A 6,319-nucleotide genomic window follows, 5' to 3' on the forward strand; every position below is an offset into this window, starting at 1 on the left:
CTAGCACATCGTGGCCCTCACAATGGGCAAAGAATACAGTGAAGACAAGTGGGGTAGGGGCAGTGGGGAGTGGGCATTCATTTCCTTATATGATATTTTGCCTTAAGAGTAAAAAAGTGGTTTAGCACTGTTGGTTGGCATATTTAATGCAGGTGGAGAAAGTGACTTTAGAAGTATGACACAAAATAGAGAACAGAAGAGTTTCTGGCCTTTTAAGAAGTGCCTGGTAGGTAGATACAGAGTCACAGAAAAGTGCAGAGAGCTTGAGGAAAGGTGTGAAGTCCTTGAGATGTTCTTTTTCTTTTGTCTTTAGGGTATAGTATTAAGATGCCTAGAAATGGGACTGTATTGTCTCTCTCATGGGCACTTTACATTTCTTGCTGTCAGTACAGCAGCCACATACAGTACAGTCAACCTCAAAATCTGTTTATAAAAGTAATGTAAATAGAAAAATTATAGACAACTTTCTAGTTTTCTGTGCAGGCAGTTTTGGGAATGTACTGTAGTCTGCTCTGCTTTGTATATAGGGGAAAAGAGCACATTGTAGATTACCTGTGACTTTTTGTCATCTTCTCTTAATTGCCCAGGGTATCCTGGCCTCAATCTCATTTTCAGGGTTTGGGTAGAGGTAAGATTTTTCTCATGACTCAACTTTGATCCCTTCCACTTCTTGCTTCAGGATTGACCTTTCCCATAGCTCAATTATCCGTTGTTCTCCTGAAGGTACACTAAACTTTGTCTATAACCATTATTTCCCAAACCACTAGTTCTAAATAGCTCATCTAGTTTCTAGCTATCTACCCACCATTGCCTTTGTTTGCTTGTTTGGATTTTGTTCATTAAAGGGCATTTTAAGAGTTGTTGAGTCCATCAGAAGACCAGATTGCAATGTATACAGCATATACGTGCCAATAGTAGAATCCTGTATATTATACTGTATTTAACATTTAATGCTTCTTAATTTTTCATATGCTGCAAAAGTAGATTCAGAAAGATAAGAGAAATACTTAAACTCTGCCAGTTCCTTGAGCTACTAGTAAGGTCTGGAGGATATTAAGTTATATGTGCATTATTTTCCCACTACCAAGAATGGTTATGTTTTGGAGCATACCAGTTCAAGTAATTTAAGTTGGAAAAAGATACCAAATCTTTATGTAGTGTTTAACTTAAAGATATCCTTAAACCATTGCCCACATTCCATTTTTCCCCCTCATGTTTACTTAAAGAACAAAGATCAATATTAGATTTCTAAAGGAATTAGTAATAAGAAACTTAGTTTTACAAAATAAGCCTATTGGGATGGACTTTAAAAGACATTAGAATAATCAACCATTATGTATTGGCTGTGTAAATGCAGGTATAAAAAAGAAAAAGGCCTTTAAACTTTAAAGCTCCACTTACACAAAAGAATGTATTAAAGATTATTTTAAGATCATGATAGTGGAGTCAAGGAAGGCAAGCTAGAATAGAACACTTTGCTAAAAAGTGTCTGCTTCTCTTTAACCTTAAAATGGTATGAAATTTTGAAGAAATGTAATAGGATACAGTTGGGTTAATTATGCAATATTTCTTATTGATTTTGTAGCCTTTCCTCCTTTACATGTTGTTCTGAAAGCTAAAGTTTAAATCTTTATGGTATTGTATGCTAGATAATGCCATTCTTTGGTAGAAAATTCCCATAGTCTGTATCCAAGAAGTGCCTAAAATTGATTTGTGTTGATTTTTAAATCCATCTAATAAATTATGTGTTTTATATGGTATTGTATGTGCTTGTCTTACTGATGACACAGACCTGAGGGTTTTTAAGTCACAGTTTATGCTTTATTTGAATAAAAAGGTTTAAATTTAAAGATATCCACCTAACTCTCATCAAGCATAGAATAAAAGCATCAGCAAAATTATTTTTTGTCTTTTCTAATAACAGTTTTTCATGACCTTGTCATTCGTTAATGCAGCAACTAGAAAACTGAACTCTTCCTGTTTTTTTAAACAGTTTTTTTTTAAAAATGTAATGTTTATATTTGAAGACCTCAAAATAAGAGTTTGTTGCTTATGTAAGAGCCTCTTCATTCTCGGTTAGTGGTTAGCAGTTTTGAGTGTCAAAACATTTAGTGTTCAGTCATTTCATTTCCTTTGTTTAGATAGTGCTTAACCGAAATATTTGATAAAATCAATACATTTCTCGTATATTGTTCTGTTTATAAAACTGACCATAAAATAACTGTAAATTCTAGAGAAAAGCTTGACTGTATTTTCAGCAATGTACATTACATTGTGTTCATAAGTCATTTTGCATGAAAAATGAAATGTGTATCTTATTTTAAATTAATGTGTACTATTCCCTTTCCCCAAACTTCTTACATTGATGTTATACAGAATTCTAGTTCATTAGATTGCAGTAGCCTTTTCTTATATTGTGCCCCTCTAGGTTCCATGAGGTAAGGTGATACCTGCAAAGCACTTTTAAAGATATTTTTTATGTTAATCTCCAGGATACAGCATTGAGGAGGCAGCTATATCTAATGAAGGCTCTTTTGATTGCTAGAGATGAGAAAAGTATATACTAATAGTTTTAATTTCTGCACAAAATACATTTTATTAATTGTCTTGATTTAAAATATGACAAATCCTTGTAGATATTGTTCTTATCATATTTTCCCAGAGGAGCCTAAGTAAAAATGTGTTCCAACTGGCCTGTTTATATAACTTCCACCACAATTGCTACCCCAAATTGAGCTCTCTGAATATTGACAAGTTAGAAAGCCTTTTGAAAATTTTTGTTTCTTGAAATTTTCAGTATGACAAAAGGTTTTCACTTGAGGTCTGCATGCAAAAAGGGTTGGAAAGTTTGTCTTACCTCTCTGCTGTTTTATGAACTGTTTCTCTACATACTGAGGATATTTCACACTGAAGGAATATTCCAGGAAATGAGGGTGTTGAAATTGTTTGATGCTTTTGTATTTCCTCAGTGCAGATGTGTTAGATGTCTAGGAAGCAGTGCTTGACCAGACAGCTTCATGGATGGCTGGAGGATATTTATGTTTACTCTGAAGAAAGGAGGAAGCGGGCATATTGGAGTGGGGACCTTTTCATTGGTAAAGCAGTGTAATCAGCTGCTTTGCAGATGTGCTACTTCATTATACTTGCATCAACGTTCTTATGCCCATAATTGACTGAAATGTCAGGCTCCAGAAATGTAAGGTGTTGGCCAGATGACCAGTAATAGGACCTTGTGGATTATGAAGTGAAGGAATAATGTCAAGGTAGTTTGAGCAGTAATGACAAAGTTTTACTGGTAAATTTCCATGTTTGATATGTACATTAATCTTTAAAACAAAAAAGTTGCATGTTAACCTGGTACAAAGTATTGTCTCTGCTTTATGCTTCAAGTAAAAAGAAACATACTTGAGTTTCAATTGTTATTCTATTATGTACTGTTATATATTCCTTTTCTTTTAGAAAAGGTTAATTATAATTACTCTTCACACCTCTGTGTTGTCAGTGTTTTTATTTTGTTCATTCTCTAAATTTGCAGATTCATTGGTGGTAGGGCTGGGATCTGCCATGGCAATCGAAAAGGTATTATAGATACATTATGTAAATGACAAAAGATTGTCTTACTGTTCTTTTGGAAACTTTTTAGGACTTAGTTCATTCAAAGAAAGCTTTCTATTTTTTTACTTATGAACCTGATAATTGGAAACAAATTGAGCTTAATAATGGTGACCAATGTGTGGTTGATTTGTTTTAAAATGTCAAAAGAATCAATTCATTTAAAATTAATATTAGTGAACATCCATGATTATGAATGATAGTAAGCAGAAGAAAAAAGGAACAAAAAATGAAGAGATGGGAGTCACCCCCCCAGGCATATGCATATTTGACTATTATCTTTTACCCCTCCACTAGGTGGTAAGCACCCAAAATGCTTTTGAACCTGGGTGTTAACTTTAATGATTCGTATCTATTTCAAAATGAATTCAAGGTGACTATGTTTTCCACATGAGTTCTTATAATAGAGATAGGATTTATATCCTTAAACATGTCTTAAAACCACCATGCAAGGTTAGATAAATATATACAAATTGCATTTATTTTAAATCTATGGGTCTATGTTTAGGGATGTCAGTAACCTACTAGTGTTTATTGTAAACATCTGTGGCTATTGAAATAGTAAATGGTACAATAGCTCTTTTGGAAAAAATAGCAGTGTCATCTTATTGATCTTTCATCCCCTTTTCTTCAGTTTTCATATCTGGAATACCCCTTTTTTGCTACTAAATAACTTGTTCCCTAAAATCAATTAGATTTTCACAATATTAAAATAACCTGATATTCCTTTTTAATGATTGGTACCATCCTTTTGGGATTCCATGAGTTGGGATGCTTAGGTGACAGTTATTCACATCCCTACCTACATGGTTTACATTCTGGCAAACCATTTTGTATCAGAAGGATGTTTATTTGAAAATCTTTTTAAACAGTTCTAATATATTTAAGTCCTCCAGTACTACTCAATTGTATATAATTACAAGGAACTCTGTGACGGCCATCTTCCACTTAATTCTAAATAATTTTTTAAAGCATTATTTCTTTTAACTAGAATCCCAGAAGTGAAACTATTGGATAAAGTGGTATGATAGAATTTTACTTCATTTATTATTAGAATCATTTGGGGGGAGGGGTTATGAATAAGTTAAATGTTAAATATACTAGCCCTTTTTGTTAGCTTTTGGTTGCTGCATCTAAAATAACTAACAAGAACAACTTAGAGAAGGAAAATTTTATTTTGAGCTCACTGTTGCAGATGTTCAGTCTATGTTCTGCTGACTCCATTCCTGAGGACTTGAGATGAGGCAAGGAGGAAAACTATTCACCTCATGGTTGCTGGGAAGCAAAGATGTAAAGGGGGCCCTCTACAGGGAAGATGTATCCTTCCATGGCATACTCCCCACTGACCCACTCCTTGCAGCAATAGCCCCCCTGCCTACAGTTAGCACCCAGGTACCTAGTCCATTCAAACTAGGATAGACTGATTAGCCCTCATGACCTAATCGTTTCACCTCCTGCAATTAACAGGAAATTTTGGGTGACCCATAATTTACCCTTTGTCATATTTTTTTAGATTTTTTTCTAGTTTGCTTCTTTATTTTTATAATTATCTTTTGAAAAAAAATTCTTTGAAAACTAGAAAAGAAACACAATTAGTCAAAAGAAAATGAAAACATGTACATTGTCCCAGCATCCTAAGAGAGCCAGCACTCAGTAGATATATATATATATATATTTTTTCCCTTAAAAAGCTAAATTTTTCACACCATACTATGGACATCTATGAAATGGGTTTTTTAATATTTTTTAGTTGTAGTTGGACTCGGTACCTTTATTTCACTTATTTATTTTTATGTGGTGCTGAGGATTGAACCCAGGGTCTCACACATGCAAGGCGAGCACTCTACCACTGCACCACAACCCCAGCCCCTGAAATGATGTTTTTTTAATGTAAAATATTATCTTAATGCTTGCTAGTTTGGATATGTCTTTATTTAACCAATCTTCTGTTGACGTACATTAAGTCATTCCTTCTTACCATTGAAAACAACTAATTAACCTGTGAATTCCCCTTTCATAGAATGAATTCTCACAAGTCAAACATTTAAAAGGCTTTGGTGGCTTATTACCCAAGTATCTTCCCAAAACATTCTTCACATCCTGATCAGTTCTTCACTGATAAATGTGGCCATCTGTATATTAAGACACTTTATATTAAATTAAGATTTAGTGAGCTGAGCATGTAGATCAGTGGTAGAATATTTGCTTAGCATGCACAAGACCCTGCTTGGTTCAATCCCCAGCACCACACACACATACGAAAGTTAACCTGTTATCACTGTTCCCAGAAGGCATCACTGTATCTGGACACTTTCCGGTCATGCTGCATGTTCAACAGTCCTCACAGGGAAGGGCTGAACTAACTCCCTTCTGCTTCCCTTTTATTTTAAAGGACTGGCATTCTGTTATTTTTAGCTTTTAATCTGTTGTGCAAAGCATATACTTGTTAACCCACTTCCCGTATAACCAGTGTATGCTAAAAATGAACTCATTTGGGGGAAGACAGAAGGGAAAATCTAAGAAAGAATCTCCCAGCTGACCTTTTTTTGATGCTGGGAAAATATAATTTTCAGCACCTTTCAGTCTCTAACAGAGGTGACCAGTCTTATGCACCTATGGTGCTTTCCCACTCAGGTGTCAATCTACAAGTGTCCACCCCAATGCCAATGCTTTTTGCTTTTCTAATGTAGGTGGTTTTCTAGAAGTT

This window comes from Marmota flaviventris, chromosome 11 (genome assembly GCF_047511675.1).
Source record: "Marmota flaviventris isolate mMarFla1 chromosome 11, mMarFla1.hap1, whole genome shotgun sequence".
In the NCBI taxonomy this organism is placed as follows: domain Eukaryota; kingdom Metazoa; phylum Chordata; class Mammalia; order Rodentia; family Sciuridae; genus Marmota; species Marmota flaviventris.